This window comes from Pan troglodytes, chromosome 5, assembly GCF_028858775.2.
Source record: "Pan troglodytes isolate AG18354 chromosome 5, NHGRI_mPanTro3-v2.0_pri, whole genome shotgun sequence".
NCBI classification, from domain to species: domain Eukaryota; kingdom Metazoa; phylum Chordata; class Mammalia; order Primates; family Hominidae; genus Pan; species Pan troglodytes.
The window spans coordinates 33,453,429-33,471,646 of NC_072403.2; the positions used below are offsets into that span (position 1 = coordinate 33,453,429).

The following is an 18,218-nucleotide window of genomic DNA, read 5'->3' on the forward strand; positions in this document are numbered from 1 at the left end:
ATATTATTCTTGTTCTCCTGAATTAATTTTTATTTATACATAAAATGTTTAACGTAGCTATAAGCACATCATTTTAAGATTTGCCCCTAGGCAGTTGACAATTTTTATGATATTGAAACTGGAACTTTTAATTTTAATTTACTTATTTTTGTTTTATTTTATTTTATTTTGTGTTTTTAGTTTTTTTCAGACAGGTTCTCACTTTGTCGCCCAGGCTGGAGCACAGTGGCACAATTTCGGCTCACTGCACCCTCCCACTCCCAGGTTCAAGAGATCCTCCTGCCTCAGCCTCCTGAGTAGGTGGGACTACAGGTGTGTGCCACCATACCCAGCTAATTTTCTTTTCTTTCTTTTTTTTTTTTTTTTCTTTTTTTTTGAGATGGAATCTCACTCTGTTGCCCAGGCTGGAGTGCAGTGCCACGATCTTGGCTCACTGCAACCTCCGCCTCCCAGGTTCAAGCAATTCTCCTGCCTCAGCCTCCCGAGTAGCTGGGATTACAGGCATATACCACCACGCCCAGCTAAGTTTTGTATTTTTAGTAGAGACAGGGTTTCACAATGTTAGCCAGGCTGGTCTCGAACTCCTGACCTCAAATGATCTCCCCGCCTCAGCCTCCCAAAGTGCTGGGATTAAAGGCATGTGCCACTGTGCCCGGCCTAAACATTTATTCCAATCACTGTATGCAACTCTTTCACTTTTTTTTTTTTTTTTTTTTTTGAGTCTCCCTCTGTTGACAGGCTAGAGTGCAGTGGTGTGATCTTGGCTCACCGCAACCTCTGCCTCCCGGGTTCAAGCTGTTCTCCTGCCTCAGCCTCCCGAGTAGCTGGGACTACAGGCGCACACCACCAGGCCCAGCTAATATTTTGTATTTTTAGTAGAGATGGGGTTTCACCATGTTGACCAGGCTGGTCTCGAACACCTGACCTCAGGTGATCCGCCCGCCTTGGCCTCCAAAATGCTGAGATTACAGGCATGTGCCACCGCGCCCAGCCAAACTTTTAATTTTTAATTTTCACTTGTTTGTTTTTAATATACAAATACATTTGAATTTTTGTATCTTGATCATGAAACCAGCTACCATGCTAATTCTTTTATTAATTCCAACTTTCAGATTTTTCGTTTTACTTTAGCCTCGAGAAAACCCTTTGTTGGCTGGGCGTGGTAGATCACACCTGTAATCCCAGCACCTTGGGAGGCTGAGGCGGGCGGATCATCTGAGGTCAGGAGTTCGAGACCAGCCTGGACAACATAGTGAAACCCTGTCTCTACTAAACATACAAAAGTTAGCTGGGCATGGTGGCGGGCCCCTGTAATCCCAGCTATTCAGGGGGGTGAGGCAGGAGAATCACTTGAACCTGGGAGACGGAGGCTGCAGTGAGCCGAGATCATGCCACTGCACTCCAGCCTGGGTGACAGAGCAAGACCCTGTCTCAAAAACAAACAAACAAACAAACAAACAAAACCTTTATTATGTCTTGTAATACACATCTGTTAATGAGATATTGCCTCAACTTTTGTTTGACTTAAATTATCTTTATTTTTCACCAGTCAGATCAGATTAGGGCCCACCTTAATGGTCTCATTTAAACTCAATCACTTCTTTAAAGGTTCCATCTCCACATACAGTCATATTCTGAGGTACTGGGGGTTAGGACTTCAACAGGTAAATTTTGAGGGGACACAATTCAGCCTATAACACCTTCAGACAAAGCAGGCAAACACTATGCAAAAATGGCTTCATTGCTGAAATCTTAAAACGTTAAGGAAGATCTAATATACACATACTCTTTCGGAAAATAGAAAAAATGAAAACTCTTCACAATTCTTTTTATAGGGCCAGCATAATCTTCATACTAAAACTTGACAAGGAATTACTAAAGAAGAAATTACAAGTCAATCTTTGTGTTAAACATTCTAGATATAAAACCACTAAAGACGGTAAGAGCAATCAGACCCAGTAATATGCAGAAAGAACAGTCAAATGTTAAGCTGTAATGTGTGTTTCAGTAACACGAATTTTTTAATATAAAAAATCAATCACTTTAAATTTACCACAAAGTATAAGAGAAAAAACCAAATAATCATATCAGTAGATGCAGTAAAAGTATTTGACAAAATTCAACACCACGTTGGTTAAAAAAAAAAAGCAATCTATGTATAGAAAGGAAATTTCTTAATCCCAGAATGCATATATACAAAATCCTACATTTAATATCCTAATTATAGTAAATATTTAACACTTTCTCCCAGATACTGGGACCAAGACAAGCATGACCACTATCACCACTGCTATTCAACATTGTATTGGGCATCTTAGGTCATTACATAAGACAAAGTATTAAAAGATATTAAAATTGAAATGAAGAAATAGGACTGCCATCATTGGCAGATAATGTATTTATGTATTTGAAAAATCTCTAAAATCTACAAATCATTAGAATCATTAAGTGAAAATAAGTTTGCTGGGTACAAAAACCAATATTCAAATATATGTTGTATTCATATATACTTTGAAAAAATAGACAATACATTTTAAAACTGTGATTTACAATATCAAGAACACTATCAATAACCTAATAATAAATACAATAATAAATGTAATAAAAATATGTGAGTGGTACATTAATAGCTACAAATCACTGTGCACAGAAGTTTTTAAATATCAAAATAAGTGAAGGGATATAACGTATTCATTGATTGAAAGGCTCAGATTCAATGTAATTGAAATAAAATATTGAAACAGGACTTTTGGTAGAATTGACAAGTTGTTTCTACAACACATGTGCAACTGGAAAGGACCTAGAATCACCAAGGAAGTCTTTCAGAGGAAGAGCAAATCTGAAGGACTTTCACTACCACATAATGAGATTTATTTTATTCTGAAGATACACTGATTAAGAAAGAGTGTTACTGACATAAAGATAGAGACCGATGAAACAAAATGGATCTACCTATGTAAAACCACATACAATGCAATTCAATCAGGGAAAGAGAGATTTTTCCAAAGGTGGTGCTGAATCAACTGGATATACAAAGGAAGACCATGTGGGCACTGACGTCTTCCTTAAATTATTCCCTAAAAAAATTCAAGATAGATTAAAAATCCAAATGTTCAAGTTAAAATAATAAAAGTTATAAAGGAAAACAATGAACTATCTTCATGAACTTTGGGTTGGCAAATACTTCCTGTTTAATAAGCACAAAAAGCAATAACTATAAAAGAAACAGATTGATAAACTGACTTTCTTTTAGACTTCAGAACTTCAGTCATCCAAAGACACCATCAACAATGTAAAAAGGCAAAGCACAGAATAGAAGAAGATATTTGTAATACATATTTATGACAAAGGATTCATGTCTAGTGTGATGGTTAATACTGATTGTCGATTTGATTGGATTGAAGGATGCAATATTGATCCTGGGTGTGTCTGTAAGGGTGTTGCCAAAGGAGATTAACATTTGAGTCACTGGGCTGGGGAAGGCAGACCCACCGTTAATTGGGTGGGAACCATCTAATTAGCCACCAGCGAATATAAAGCAGGCAGAAAAACTTGAAGAGACGAGATGGGCCTAGCCCATCAGCCCACATCTTTCTCCCATGCTGGATGCTTCCTGCCCTGGAACATGTGAAAATGGACTAATACACCAGTCTGTTACACTGGGTCCTCTTTCAAGGACAGTGAAAGTTCCTCCTCAGTGCAATACTGACATTACTTTTAATCCTCTGGGAAGGCCCTCTATTTTGGCAAAACATTTCAGCTTCAACATCTGTACAGGGTATAGTAGATTGGTAGTAACCATCTCCATCTCCTTCAAGTGAGCCTTCCTAGACCAGAGGCTAGAGAGAACAACATTTCTCCAACTCTTGCAGTTAGGGTTCTGGGTGTGATTTAAGCTTTGCCTCAGGATTTTCAAATATGGAAATAAGGAGCCTTCTGTTTCTGTTTTTTTATGTTCACAAGCATTGTCATGGGCTCGAGGTTTTCTGCAGAGGAACACAACATAAGGAGCATCAGTTTGCTCATTCACATCTGGGAGGCATGCTGTGCTCTGCAAAATGTGATTCTCAAAGTACGGTTCCCAGACCAGCAGCAACAGAATTTGGCAACTTGTTTAGAAATGTAAATTGCTTTCTGACTGCTCTGTGTTTTCTTTGAGCCTGTATTTGTCTATTTGGCATCCATTGATCCATTTGGCATCGTTGATCAGAGGGGCCAAACTATAGCCAAAGTTATTTACTTCTCCTGCTATCCAGAGCCCATACTTTGAATGACCTCCTTTATCTAACTCACACACTAAGCCAATATTTCCCCTGGGGTAAGTCAACTAAGGGCCAAATATCAGACAACCAGGGACAGCCTCTATATCCAAAGCCTGCCAGAATTATTCAAACTAGCCAATTCTAAACTGTTTACCCTGATCTGCCCTGCCTTTCCCATGGAAACCCCAACAAAGACTTTAATTTATGCCTTCCTTTTCACTCCTTTCTGCCTCCTGGGTGACACTGGTACTTCCCAGTGTGGCCCTGCATGGTGTGCTGCACTTCTCGTTTCTAGGGAAACTGTGAATAACATTATAATTTTCTTTCAATGGCATTGACCTCTCTGTCTTCACTCCATCATCTTTATAAATTAAGACCTGGGCACAAATCACTGACAGACTTACCTGAAATGAACAATTCTAGTGAAAGCATCTTGAGTTCCTACTTTCTTGATTGTGGGAACAACAACAGCCTCGATGGAGACTATTTCTTCGAGGTTATTTTGGGAACAATTCCTGCAGAATCAAATTAGAACTGATACCTTCCTCCATCCCTGTCTTCTAAAAATTTTGTAAGCCTCTATATTCTTTATTAATCCCGTTTTATTTAAAATAGTTTGAGAGGTTTTGATTCTTAGGTACAGTTTTTTTATTATTTAGTTTGGCCGGGCACAGTGGCTCATGCCTATAATCTCAGCACTTTGGGAGGCTGAGGCAGGTGGATCACCTGAGGTCAGGAATTCAAGGCCAGCCTGGCCAATATGGCGAAACCTCGTCTCTACTAAAAATACAAAAATTAGCTGGGCATGGTGGCGTGTGCCTGTAATCCCAGTTACTCATAGGGCTGAGGCAGAAGAATCCTTTGAACCTAGGAGGCGGAGATTGTGCCACTGCACTCCAGCCTGGGCAACAGAGTGAGACTCCATCTCAAAAATAAAATAAATCAATCAATTAATTAAATTAATTAATTTTTTTTTTTGTAGAGATAAGGGTCTTGCTTCGTTGCCCAGGCTGTTGCCCAGGTTGGTCTTGGATGCCTGGCCTCAAGTGATCCTCCCACCTCGGCCTCCCAAAGGGCTGCAATTACATATGTGAGCCACCACACCTTGCCTAAGTACATTTTTAATTGACATATAACACAATATTGATACAGAAAGGTATCTGTATCATAATTATACAGCTCAAGAAATTTCACAAAGTGAACACACCTATGAACCCAGAACTCAGACTGAGAAATAGAACCATCCCCACGATCTCCAACAAGTCTCTTCATGGCCTTTCTCAGTGTAATTACCTTCAACAATCACCTTCCTGATTTCTAACACCACAGATTTGTTTAGTTTGTTTTGAGCTACAGTACATATGAACAAAAGCATGTATGCCTTTGTGTATGGCATCACTTCAATATTATGTTTGTGAGATTCTTCCAATTTGTGTGTAATTGAAAATTCTTTGTTCTTATTGCTGTACTGTTCCTTTGTATGAAAAACAACTATCTTTTCTATTGTTGATGGACTTTGGACTGTTTTCAGTTTGGGACTAAAATGTCTAGAATAGTTTTGTTTCCTACAAGTGAACCCTGATTCATTTGTTTTACCTGAATCTATTCTGCCATGCTTTGGTCCACACATATGAATGAGGAGAAAAAAAACAAAAAACGATTGAAGCTATCACAAGTCTCTGTTCATTTTATTCTAAGCAAAACAAGAATTGATTCAATAAATTCAGTTCATATTAATATTAATCACAGCAAGTTTCCTTTTTTAATGATTTTTTTAAGCATGAAAAGTCTGTTATTTCTTCAGTATTTAACTCCCTTCAAACTAGAGTTCTGAAGGAATCTAATTAAAATGTTATATGCTTGTTAAAATGTGTAGACCAAATAAAAGGCATATGATATGACTATGGAAACACCTTCTATCACAACTTATATTTTCCTTTAAATTTGTATTTAGTCATTTCATAACTTGACACGATTTTTAAAGGAGGTTTATGTGACTGATACTCATTTTAACAAGAAAGTTTAAATAACAGACTCCTCAGTTAAATAGGGAATCTGGTTCTCTTACTCCAAACTCAGCTTAATACTCCCTTCAGAGCAGACTCCCTTTCGTTAAACCATGGGATTTCTTATAGTTGGTTTTATTAATATTTCCATAGCAAAGCAATATTTCTTCACTCCCCCTTACCCTGCCTTCACTCTTCTCTTCACCCCTCTCCTCTCCTCCGTTCAGATGTCACAATAGACCCCTCTGTCATCGTTCTCTTCTCCTCCTCTGCCCACTCTCCCTTTTCTCCTCTTCCTCTACCTCTCTTTCTTCTTTAGAAAATTAGATTAAGATTCTCTAAGAGGGGTAGACAAAATCACTCTCAGGTCTTAGGAAAACACTGTTATTGAGATATTAAGGTCAAAATGTAAGAGGGAGAAAAAGAAAACTTGCTGAGTTGACTAAATTTAGAGCAACGCGGGAAGCCCTTGTGTCGGCCAAAACTCAAACCAGATTCTGAGCCTAAAAGACTTAATGTCACAACGAAGGGACACAGAGGAGACTTTTCCACATAATTTTTCGCTCCCTCCACCTAAGACACAAATCAGCGGAAGCGATTCCGTGCCTGGAATCCCCTACGAACACCGTCATTCACCGAGGAGCTTTGGGCTCCTGGAAGTCCGAACATCCCGGATCAGAGGAGAGTTGGCCATGACTCCCCGTCGGTACCGGCTGGGTTTGGTGCCAGCTATGGCGAGTACAGAAGCCTGGCCGGTCCCGGGGTAGGCAGGCGCTCGCTGGATGTTATTCGACTGACTGGGTATTTGCTGGAAACGTTAATGCTTGTGCGATGAGGACTCTCTCTAATTGCAGGGCGCTCAATTACCAAGGATATCCTGACTTCCTTTCCTAGAATTCTCATTTCACCTTAGCATTTCCAAAAAACTCACCAAAGACAGAAGTTTGCACACGTCACCTGACACGTGATTTTACCAATCTATCAACGGCTGAAGTTTCACAGCTGTAGTCGTGGCCGAGTGGTTAAGGCGATGGACTAGAAATCCATTTGGGTCTCCCCGCGCAGGTTCGAATCCTGCCGACTACGGGGTGGTTTTTGCTCCCAGTGAGCTAACTTAACCCATCTGTTTGGCAGTGTGAAATTACCTAACAAGGAAATCCTTACCACCCATTTCCTACCACAAGGGTGCAAACTTCTTGACTTGACTTGTCCAGCTGCCTCGCTCATTCAAACATCTACTGCCACTGGGTTCCCATCGTGCCAGTTATCCCAACATTACTTCTTATTTGCCTAAAAATAAGCAATATTTTCTATGAGCAAAACGCAGGTTTTGGCGATGCTGCCTGATTTCCTGTCTTCGAACCCCCTGCCTCGAATTTCCCTCACGGAATTGCGCCCGGGAAGAAAACGAATGTTTATATTCATAAGGTGTCTCTCATCTTTGTGTTCACAAATACGTCTCACTTGGAAAAGTAGGGCTGGGCGCGGTGGCTTACGCCTCTAATCCCAGCACTTTGGGAGGTCGAGGTGGGCGGATCGCTTGAGGCCAGTTCAAGACCAGCCTGGCCAATATGGCGAAACCCCGTCTCCACTAAAAATACAAAACTTAGCCAGGCGTGGTGGCGCGCGCCTGTAATCCCAGCTACTCGGGAGGCTGAGGCAGGAGAATCGCTTGAACCTGGGAGGTGGAGGTTACAGTGAGCCAAGATTGCACCACTGCACTCCAGCCTGGGCAACATAGCGAGACTCTGTCTCAAAAAAAAAAAAAAAAAAAAAAGGTGGGTCAGCCCCCTCAATCCCTCAATTTGAATTTGTCTGCTATTTCCTCCGAGTTATATTCAGATTATTTTGGCAGCAATACCACAGAAGTGAAGCAAGGTCCTTTACCATTCTTCAAATCCAGTGGCACATGATGTTAATTCGTACTGATACTCGTATGTTAACAGTGATGAATTAAGATGATGTCTATTAAGTTTCTCCACTGTCAACTTACCTTTTGTATTACTCATTACGTGATTTATGCAGCTTACTTATTTTGCATTATATTTGGTTATTTTGAAAAGTATAAGTTAAAGGAAGAAGAAGTTGAAGAAGTGCATTGAATTCTGAATGGTAAATCAGCTTTTCTGTGAAGCCACCGTTGAAGTCTGTAATCAAGGAATACCCTTCTTGCATATAAAATAAATCTGAAATGTTAATCAACATTTTAATTTAATTTTTAATTATTACCATTATGTTATTTAAATGTTAGTGTTTAAAATGTAAAATATTGATATTGATATTATTGTGCAGCAGAGTTATGCACAATTATTTCTTCAGTCACTCTACCTCACATTTGAAATAATACATAGATGCTCACTTTCAGCTATAATTGAACATCATTTGTCTGTTTCTTCTTTTCTTTACTGACCATATCCAAAATGTGTATATGCATAAGTGGAAATTAAAATTAAAATATTCCATTCCCAATAGCAGCAAAAAATTTAAAGTTTGACAATAAATCTAACGGCCAGGCATAGTGGCTCACACCTGTAATCCCAGCACTTTGGGAGGCCGAGGCGTCGGATCACGAGGTCAGGAGTTCAAGACCAGCCTGACCAACATGGTGAAATCCCATCTCTACTAAAAATACAAAAATTAACCGGGTGTGATGGCATGCACCTGTAGTCCCAGCTACTCAGGAGGCTGAGGCAGGAGAATCACTTCAACCCAGGAGGTGGAGGTTGCAGTGAGCGGAGATCATGCCATTGCACTCCAGCCTGGGCGACAGGGTGAGACTCTGTCTCAAAAAATAATAATAATAAAATAAAATAAAAATAAATCTAGCAAGATACGCAAGAAATCTACACAAAACTATAAAACGTTGCTGGTGGAAATTAAATGGAGGAAGTGGAGGAAAAATAACATGTATGTCTTGTTAGACTCAGTTTCATCAAGATGAAAACTATTTCCAAATTAATCAATAGGTTCAATGAATCCTAGTCAAGTTCTGAGCCTGTATTTTTTAAAGTTTAACTAGCAGTTTCAAAAATATATTTTAAAGGTAAAGCAAGTTTAGAAAACAAGAAAATCTCTAGTTTACAGATTCAAAGAAAAGAAAAAATAGAAAAAAAAACAAGAAAAGATTAAAGAAGGTAGCAAAGTTGGAGGACTTATACAACATGTATATCATGACTTATTGCAAACCTACAATTAAGCGTTATTAATTATGTATGTAAATATTAACACATTTTTTAAATTTAAATTTTATTTTTAATTGATACCAAACATTATCTTCACTGCTATGGTATCAACTTGGCCAGGCTGAACTACATTCCCCAGAATTTCTTTTTCTGTGTGTCTCTGGTTAGGATGGTCCCCAAGAGATATTCTTGCAGAAGATTTGAGAAAGAAAGCTAAGTAGCAGTCATTTTGTAGCTCATGCTAACTCACCTGCTGACTTATCTTGTCACATGGCAGTATTTGTGCCTGCAACTACCCCACCTTCCTGTGGGTTCTCCTTCAACCTCTGTAATTTTTGAACAAAATGTCTGTGTTTAGCTTCAAGCAAAGGACCCTGTCTTCTGTAGAATACTACAACACCAAGGAGAGGCAACAAGAGCTGACACAGATTTCAGTTCATCCTGTGGGGATCCAGTTCATGCTTGTGGGTTCCAGCTTGTTCTAATATTCCCCACTTTACCTCTTTCTTCCTTTCTTGATAACCTGCCCCACAGTCTTTATAACGCTGAAGCTTGAAGTGCATCCCAGTGGTTCTGCTTCTTTTATTGAATATTGACTGCTACATATCAATGACTCAACTAAATGATCAAAAACTTGAATAAACATTTTATAAAAGAAGATTCCATGTATCTAATAACCAATTATTTTTCATGGACCTGTTGCAATTGTTGACTCTCGCAATGTTAATTATGAATAAAATTAGGTGCAGTAAAGTGTATAGCCAAGAAAAGGATCATGGAGGAAGAGGATCAGTAAACACAACTCAAAGGAAAGGATGATATCCCACCAGGATTAAAGTGAAATTGGTCATTTTAAGACCAGTGCCAAAAGGACTCCTGTTTCTTCCCCATGGTAAAGTAATAGAAACCAGACTTACCCTACCACCTTAAACAACTGGAAAATTGTACAAAGTATACATAACAATTTTCTTCAGATAGACAATAGGCAGTGACTAATTTTGATACCTGGGAAAACGGAAAAAATGAGAAAGAAATTGCCCTATTTACTGCCTATAATCAGATTAAGAGGAACATTTAATAATGATAAAGAGGTCAATGCACCAAGAAGCTGCCACAACAACCCTACATGTATGCACCTACAAATAGTGCTTCAAAATATGTGTAGCAAAACCTACTTAACTGCAAGGAGAAATAGAAAAATTACTCAAATACAGTTGGAAATTATATTTTTTATTATTTATTTATTTATTTATTTTTTGAGACAGTCTTGCTCTGTTGCCCAGGCTGGAGCACAGTGGTGCCATCTCGGCTCACTGCAACCTCCGCCTCCCGGGTTCAAGTGATTCTCCTGCCTCAGCCTCCTGAGTAGCTGGGATTACAGGTGCCCACCACCACACCCAGCTAATTTTTGTATTTTTAGTAGAGACGGGATTTCACTACGTTGGTCAGGCTGGTCTCAAATTCCTGACCTCAGGTGATCCACCCCCCTTGGCCTCCCAAAGTGCTGGGATTACAGGCGTGAGCCACTGAGCCAGGCTGATAGTTGGAAATTTTAACACTTCTTTCTCAGTGATTGATAGAACAAGTAGTCTGAAAATTCAGTACGAATACAGAAGATTTGAACCACATTACCACAAATTTGACCTCATTAACATTTATATAACGCTTTTCTCAGCAATAACAGAAAACTTTCTTTTCAAGCGCTCATAGAATACTTACCAAGACAGACCTTATTTTGGACTAAAAAATAAGTCACAGTAAGCTTAAAAGGACTGAAATTACAGAAAGTATATTTTGTGACCACAACAGAATTAAACCAGAAATCAATTAACAGAAATTAGACAAAATAATCTAAAACCAAATAATATATCACAAGGGAAATTTAAATTATTTTGAACTAAATAAAAATGGTAACAAAATATAACAAAATGCAGCTAAAGCTTTTCATAGAAAAAAAGCTTATTATGAAAAAAGTGGCCAGGTGCTGTGGCTCATGCTTGTAATCCCAGCACTTTGAGGGGCTGAGGCAGGAGGAGTGCTTGAGCCCAGGGATTTGAGACCAGCCTGGGCAGCATGGCGAGATCCCGTCTCTACCAGAAGAACAGGAAAACAGGAAAGAAAGAAAGAAAGAGAGAGAGAAAGAAAGAAAGAAAGAGAAAGAAAGAAAGAGAAAGAAGGAAAGGAAGGAAGGAAGGGAAGGAAGGAGAGAGAAGGAAGGAAGGAAAGAAAGGAAGAAAAGAAAAGAGAAGGAGGGAAGGAGGGATGGAAAGAAGGGAGGGAGAGAGAGAGAAAGAAAGGTCGGAGGGAGGGAAGGAAGGAAGGGAGGGAGGGAGAGAGAAAGAAAGAAAGGTCAGAGGGAGGGAAGGAAGGGAGGGAGGGAGAGAGAGAGAGAAAGAAAGAGAGAAAGGGAGAGAGGAAGGAAGGAAGAGAGGGAGGGAGGGACAAGCCAGGCTGGTGGCTGGCGGGTGACTGCAGTCCCAGCTACTCAGGAGGCTGAGGTGGGAAGAATGCTTGAGCTGGAGAAGTGGAGGCTGCAGCAAGCAGAAATCATGCCACTACACCCCAGCGGCTCCCCAGCCTGGGTGACAGAGCCAGACCCTTAAAAAAAAAAAAAAAGTGTCAATCAATCATCTATAGTTTCACCTTAACAAACGAGAAAAATAAGAGTAAATTAAATTCAAAGTAAGTGGAAGAGAACAAATATTAAAGAGCAAAAGAGAATGAAATAGAAAAACAATAGAGAAGATCGATGAAATCTAAAAACCAGTGCTTTGAAAAGATGAATAATATCGATAAATCTCCAGTCGGACTGCTCAGAAAATAAATGTAGCAGGAAAGAAACAGGGGACATTTACCTGGATTATACAAAAAATAAAAGAATATTTTGGATAATATGCCAATTAATTTGACAAATTAGATGAAATATATCAATTTCTCAAAAGGTAGAAACTACTAAAACCCACTCAAGAAATAATCTGAATTGTAATATAACTGTTAAAAATATAATTTATAATTAAAAACCTCTCTAAAAGAAAAATCCAGGCCTAGATGGCTTCATTGGTGGAGTCTACCAAACATTTAAAGAGGAAATAATATCATGTGTACATAAACTTTTCCAGAAACTGGAAAAGTAGAGAACACTTTCCTACTCATTTTATGAATTGAATATTAGTTGATATCAAAACTTGGGAGGGATGAAGGGAAACAAAGAATATAAATGTATTTATTTCTACTGAACTGTACACTTAAAAATGGTAAAGATGGTAAATTAAACATATATATTTTACCTCAATAAAATAAGCTACCATAAAAAATAAAAAATGAAATAGCCCTACCTCAGCAAAAACAAAGTGAACAAACACCAGATCACAGTTTGAGAAAAAAAAAAATTACAAACCAATGTTCCTCATGGAAATAGGTGTAAATATTCTTAACAAATGTTAGCAAATTGAATCAGCAATTTTTAAAAAGGGTGATATGCTGCGACCAAGTGGGATTTATCCTTTGAATGCTGAGAGGACTGTGCCTTTCTTTTCTTAAAGGTGTCATTTTCCATCTCTATAAGGAAAGAGTAATTGATACAGAGTAAGATGCTTTGATTTCAATACTCGGTAGCCCTGTGAATGTACAAACTTCTCTTATCCGGACATTTTTCTTATTGTAAAAGTGGGTGGCAGCACCTCATGGAACTGTTCTGAGAGTTACATGAGATCCTGAATGTGAAGGCATTTTCTAAAATGTGAAATTTAGAATAGTTAGATAGTAGCATTATTTTTACTGGTTCAATATCAACGCCACACCACTCCTTATTTCTTCAAACAGATAACAAGGTATTACAATCATCTTAAGACTACAAGTCTTAAGGAAGAGTGGGAACACTTCAAGTAAAAATACAAATAAATACATATACTTTGCTTGAAAATTTGAAAGAGAGAAGAGCTACCCCTCTCCCCTCCCCCCCTCCCCTCTCCCCTCTCCCCTCTCCCCTCTCCCCTCTTTCCACGGTCTCCCTCTGATGCCGAGCCGAAGCTGGACGGTACTGCTGCCATCTCAGCTCACTGCAACCTCCCTGCCCGATTCTCCTGCCTCAGCCTGCCGAGTGCCTGCGATTGCAGGCGCGCGCTGCCACGCCTGACTGGTTTTCGTATTTTTTTTGGTGGAGACGGGGTTTCGATGTGTCGGCTGGGCTGGTCTCCAGCTCCTAACCGCGAGTGATCCGCCAGCCTCGGCCTCCCGAGGTGCCGGGATTGCAGACGGAGTCTCGTTAACTCAGTGCTCAATGGCGCCCAGGCTGGAGTGCAGTGGCGTGATCTCGGCTCGCTACAACCACCTCCCAGCCGCCTGCCTTGGCCTCCCTAAGTGCCGAGATTGCAGCCTCTGCCTGGCAGCCACCCCGTCTGGGAAGTGAGGAGCGTCTCCGCCTGACCGCCCATCGTCTGGGATGTGAGGAGCCCCTCTGCCTGGCTGCCCAGTCTGGAAAGTGAGGAGCGTCTCTGCCCGGCCGCCATCCCATCTAGGAAGTGAGGAGCGCCTCTTCCCGGCCGCCATCACATCTGGGAAGTGAGGAGCGTCTCTGCCCGGCCGCCCATCGTCTGAGATGTGGGGAGCACCTCTGCCCTGCCGCCCCGTCTGGGATGTGAGGAGCGTCTCTGCCCGGCCGCCCTGTCTGAGAAGTGAGGAGACCCTCTGCCTGGCAGCCACCCCGTCTGAGAAGTGAGGAGCCCCTCCGCCCGGCAGCCACCCCGTCTGAGAAGTGAGGAGCGTCCTCCGTCCTCGTCCGGGAAGGAGGTGGGGGGGTCAGCCCCCCGCCCGGCCAGCCGCCCCGTCCGGGAGGTGAGGGGCGCCTCTGCCCGGCCGCCCCTACCGGGAAGTGAGGAGCCCCTCTGCCCGGCCAGCCGCCTCATCCGGGAGGGAGGTGGGGGGGTCAGCCCCCCGCCTGGCCAGCCGCCCCGTCCGGGAGGCGAGGGGTGCCTCTGCCCGGCCGCCCCTACTGGGAAGTGAGGAGCCCCTCTGCCCGGCCAGCCGCCCCGTCCAGGAGGGAGGTGGGGGGGTCAGCCCCCCGCCCGGCCAGCCGCCCCATCCGGGAGGGAGGTGGGGGGGTCAGCCCCCCGCCCGGCCAGCCGCCCCGTCCAGGAGGGAGGTGGGGGGGTCAGCCCCCCGCCCGGCCAGCCGCCCCGTCCGGGAGGGAGGTGGGGGGATCAGCCCCCCGCCTGGCCAGCCGCCCCGTCCAGGAGGGAGGTGGGGGGATCAGCCCCCCGCCCGGCCAGCCGCCCTGTCCAGGAGGTGGGGGGCGCCTCTGCCCGGCTGCCCCTACTGGGAAGTGAGGAGCCCCTCTGCCCGGCCAGCCGCTCTGTCTGGGAGGGAGGTGGGGGGGTCAGCTCCCCGCCCGGCCAGCCGCCCCGTCCGGGAGGGAGGTGGGGGGTTAGCCCCCCGCCTGGCCAGCTGCCCCGTCCGGGAGGTGAGGGGCGCCTCTGCCCGGCCGCCCCTACTGGGAAGTGAGGAGCCCCTCTGCCCGGCCAGCCGCCCCGTCCGGGAGGGAGGTGGGGGGGTCAGCCCCCCGCCCGGCCAGCCGCCCCGTCCGGGAGGGAGGTGGGGGGATCAGCCCCCCGCCTGGCCAGCCGCCCCGTCCGGGAGGGAGGTGGGGGGATCAGCCCCCCTCCCGGCCAGCCGCCCTGTCCAGGAGGTGGGGGGCGCCTCTGCCCGGCCGCCCCTACTGGGAAGTGAGGAGCCCCTCTGCCCGGCCAGCCGCCCTGTCCGGGAGGGAGGTGGGGGGGTCAGCCCCCCGCACGGCCAGCCGCCCCGTCCGGGAGGGAGGTGGGGGGGTCAGCCCCCCGCCCGGCCAGCCGCCCTGTCCGGGAGGTGAGGGGCGCCTCTGCCCGGCCGCCCCTACCGGGAAGTGAGGAGCCCCTCTGCCCGGCCAGCCGCCCCGTCCGGGAGGGAGGTGGGGGGGTCAGCCCCCCGCCGGGCCAGCCGCCCCGTCGGGGAAATGAGGGGCGCCTCTGCCCGGCCGCCCCTACTGGGAAGTGAGGAGCCCCTCTGCCCGGCCAGCCGCCCTGTCCGAGAGGGAGGTGGGGGGTCAGCCCCCCGCCCGGCCAGCCGCCCCGTCCGGGAGGGAGGTGGGGGGGTCAGCCCCCCGCCCGGCCAGCCGCCCCGTCCGGGAGGGAGGTGGGGGGATCAGCCCCCCGCCTGGCCAGCCGCCCCGTCCAGGAGGGAGGTGGGGGGATCAGCCCCCCGCCCGGCCAGCCGCCCTGTCCAGGAGGTGGGGGGCGCCTCTGCCCGGCTGCCCCTACTGGGAAGTGAGGAGCCCCTCTGCCCGGCCAGCCGCTCTGTCTGGGAGGGAGGTGGGGGGGTCAGCTCCCCGCCCGGCCAGCCGCCCCGTCCGGGAGGGAGGTGGGGGGGTCAGCCCCCCGCTCAGCCAGCCGCCCCGTCGGGGAAGTGAGGGGCGCCTCTGCCCGGCCGCCCCTACTGGGAAGTGAGGAGCCCCTCTGCCCGGCCAGCCGCCCTGTCCGGGAGGGAGGTGGGGGGTCAGCCCCCCGCCCGGCCAGCCACCCCGTCCGGGAGGTGAGGGGCGCTTCTGCCCGGCCGCCCCTACTGGGAAGTGAGGAGCTCCTCTGCCCGGCCACCACCCCATCTGGGAGGTGTACTCAACAGCTCATTGAGAACGGGCCATGAAGACAATGGCGGTTTTGTGGAATAGAAAGGGGGGAAAGGTGGGGAAAAGATTGAGAAATCGGATGGTTGCCGTGTCTGTGTAGAAAGAGGTAGACATGGGAGACTTTTCATTTTGTTCTGTACTAAGAAAAATTCTTCTGCCTTGGGATCCTGTTGATCTGTGACCTTACCCCCAACCCTGTGCTCTCTGAAACATGTGCTGTATCCACTCAGGGTTGAATGGATTAAGGGCGGTACAAGATGTGCTTTGTTAAACAGATGCTTGAAGGCAGCATGTTCGTTAAGAGTCATCACCACTCCCTAATCTCAAGTACCCAGGGACACAAACACTGCGGAAGGCCGCAGGGTCCTCTGCCTAGGAAAACCAGAGAACTTTGTTCACTTGATTATCTGCTGACCTTCCCTCCACTATTGTCCTGTGACCCTGCCAAATCCCCCTCTGCGAGAAACACCCAAGAATGATCAATAAAAAAGAAAAAAAAAAAAAGAGAGAGAAGAGCTAAAAGAAGAAAACGATGAGGAGCTATGATTCAACACCTCAGATAAATTAGTATTAACTTTTTTGTTTTTACACAACCACTTTTTAAATGCGTAAGTATGCAATGGCATATTTTAGCCTGTTTTTCCATTTTTAATTTTCCAATTATATAATTAATGCAGTCTGTTTTTCCATTTTTAATTTTCCAATTATATAAATAATGCAGATTGTTTTTATGACAAATGTAAAGAATACAAAAGTAATCGAAATTGATATTTTAATCTCTCACTTACATTCCATTTTGCTCTTTTGTTAGATTGGTGAGCGTCCCTTCGGATGTTTTTAATGGACTTTAATTTGGGGGTTCATTCGATATAAATAGAACTATTTATGTTCGCTATTTTGTGGATTAAAGTTTACACACATTTCCAAGTAAAACGATAAGAATCTAATTCTTTAACAGCTGCATAGTACCCTGTGATAGGAATGCATCACACCATTCCCTTACTAGTTAGCATATTTACATGCTATATACAAACAATGCCACAGTGGACATCCTTGCATCGTAACCATGTAAATCATGTAAATCACCAGCTGTTTCTGCCCATTTTCCACTTTGATCAAAGTGCTGATTTCCCACAAGTTATGCAATCTTCCATTCTGTCTTCAATTACCTACAAGTGTCCAGGGCTATCGGAAGACAGGCTGTTCAAAGGCAATAGATAAGTGGAGGCCGTAAGTTAGGGTCTCAGTCCACTTCTTAATTAGCAAAGTTTAGTTCCAGTTGCAGAGACTCCACTGCCAGAGCTCAGACCACAGCCTACTTCCGGGCGCCGACGGGAGCTCGCTCACTGTTTACTAACGTGAAGTTTGTATTCTGTTTGGAACGCTGATGATGCTCATCCTCACGCGGGAGTACTCTCATTTCAGTGCTCTTGTCCAGGTGGCACAGGAGGTTGGCTTTTTTTGTTTTTTTTTTTTAACCAAACTCTCGTTGTACCTGAAAGTTTGCGTTCAACTCACAAAGCCCATTTTCTTGTACCTAGATAGTAATTATCCTGATTTGCATTTTGTCATGTCTATACCGTGAAAAAAAACATTGTGATTCCGTGTAGTCGTGGCCGAGTGGTTAAGGCGATGGACTAGAAATCCATTGGGGTCTCCCCGCGCAGGTTCGAATCCTGCCGACTACGAGTTCCAGGTTTTAGATAATTAACAACAGAAAATTTAGAAGAAAGAAATTTAAGCCAACTCACGTGTTGCGAACTGAATTTGTTTGGTACTTCCCCGATCCTGAAACCCCACAACAATGGAGGGTGGAAGTTACTGAATACCTACTATTTTCATAAGATTATGGGTGCCTTAATTAGCAGATACCTGGTCATTTTCCCTTTAGCGGTACCTTTGTACGGTTCTTGGGGACGCCTCTCGTTTCCCTGCCTTCCAAACCCTCCTGAAGCCTATACCTGTTACAAGTCTTGATAGTGCTTTCCTCTTCATGGAAATTTAGTCCTAGTCAGAGGTCCAAGTCTTTGGTCAATTATCAGTTTCTGTGGAATCAATGGTTCAACTGCTTTGGTCACCCGGTCTCGCTGGTTGCAAATGACTAGAAACACTG

The 18,218-nt window shown here is 44.4% G+C and overlaps 2 non-coding genes across 2 annotated transcripts; both read left to right on the forward strand.

Annotated features, from left to right (window-relative positions):
• Nucleotides 1–7,272: 7,272 nt before the first annotated feature.
• On the forward strand, nt 7,273–7,354 carry TRNAS-AGA (transfer RNA serine (anticodon AGA)). Its single transcript has one exon. It is a non-coding gene; the product is annotated as a tRNA-Ser (tRNA).
• A 10,357-nt stretch (nt 7,355–17,711) lies between these two features.
• TRNAS-AGA (transfer RNA serine (anticodon AGA)) lies at nt 17,712–17,793 on the forward strand. Its single transcript has one exon. It is a non-coding gene; the product is annotated as a tRNA-Ser (tRNA).
• The last annotated feature ends 425 nt before the right edge of the window (nt 17,794–18,218 follow it).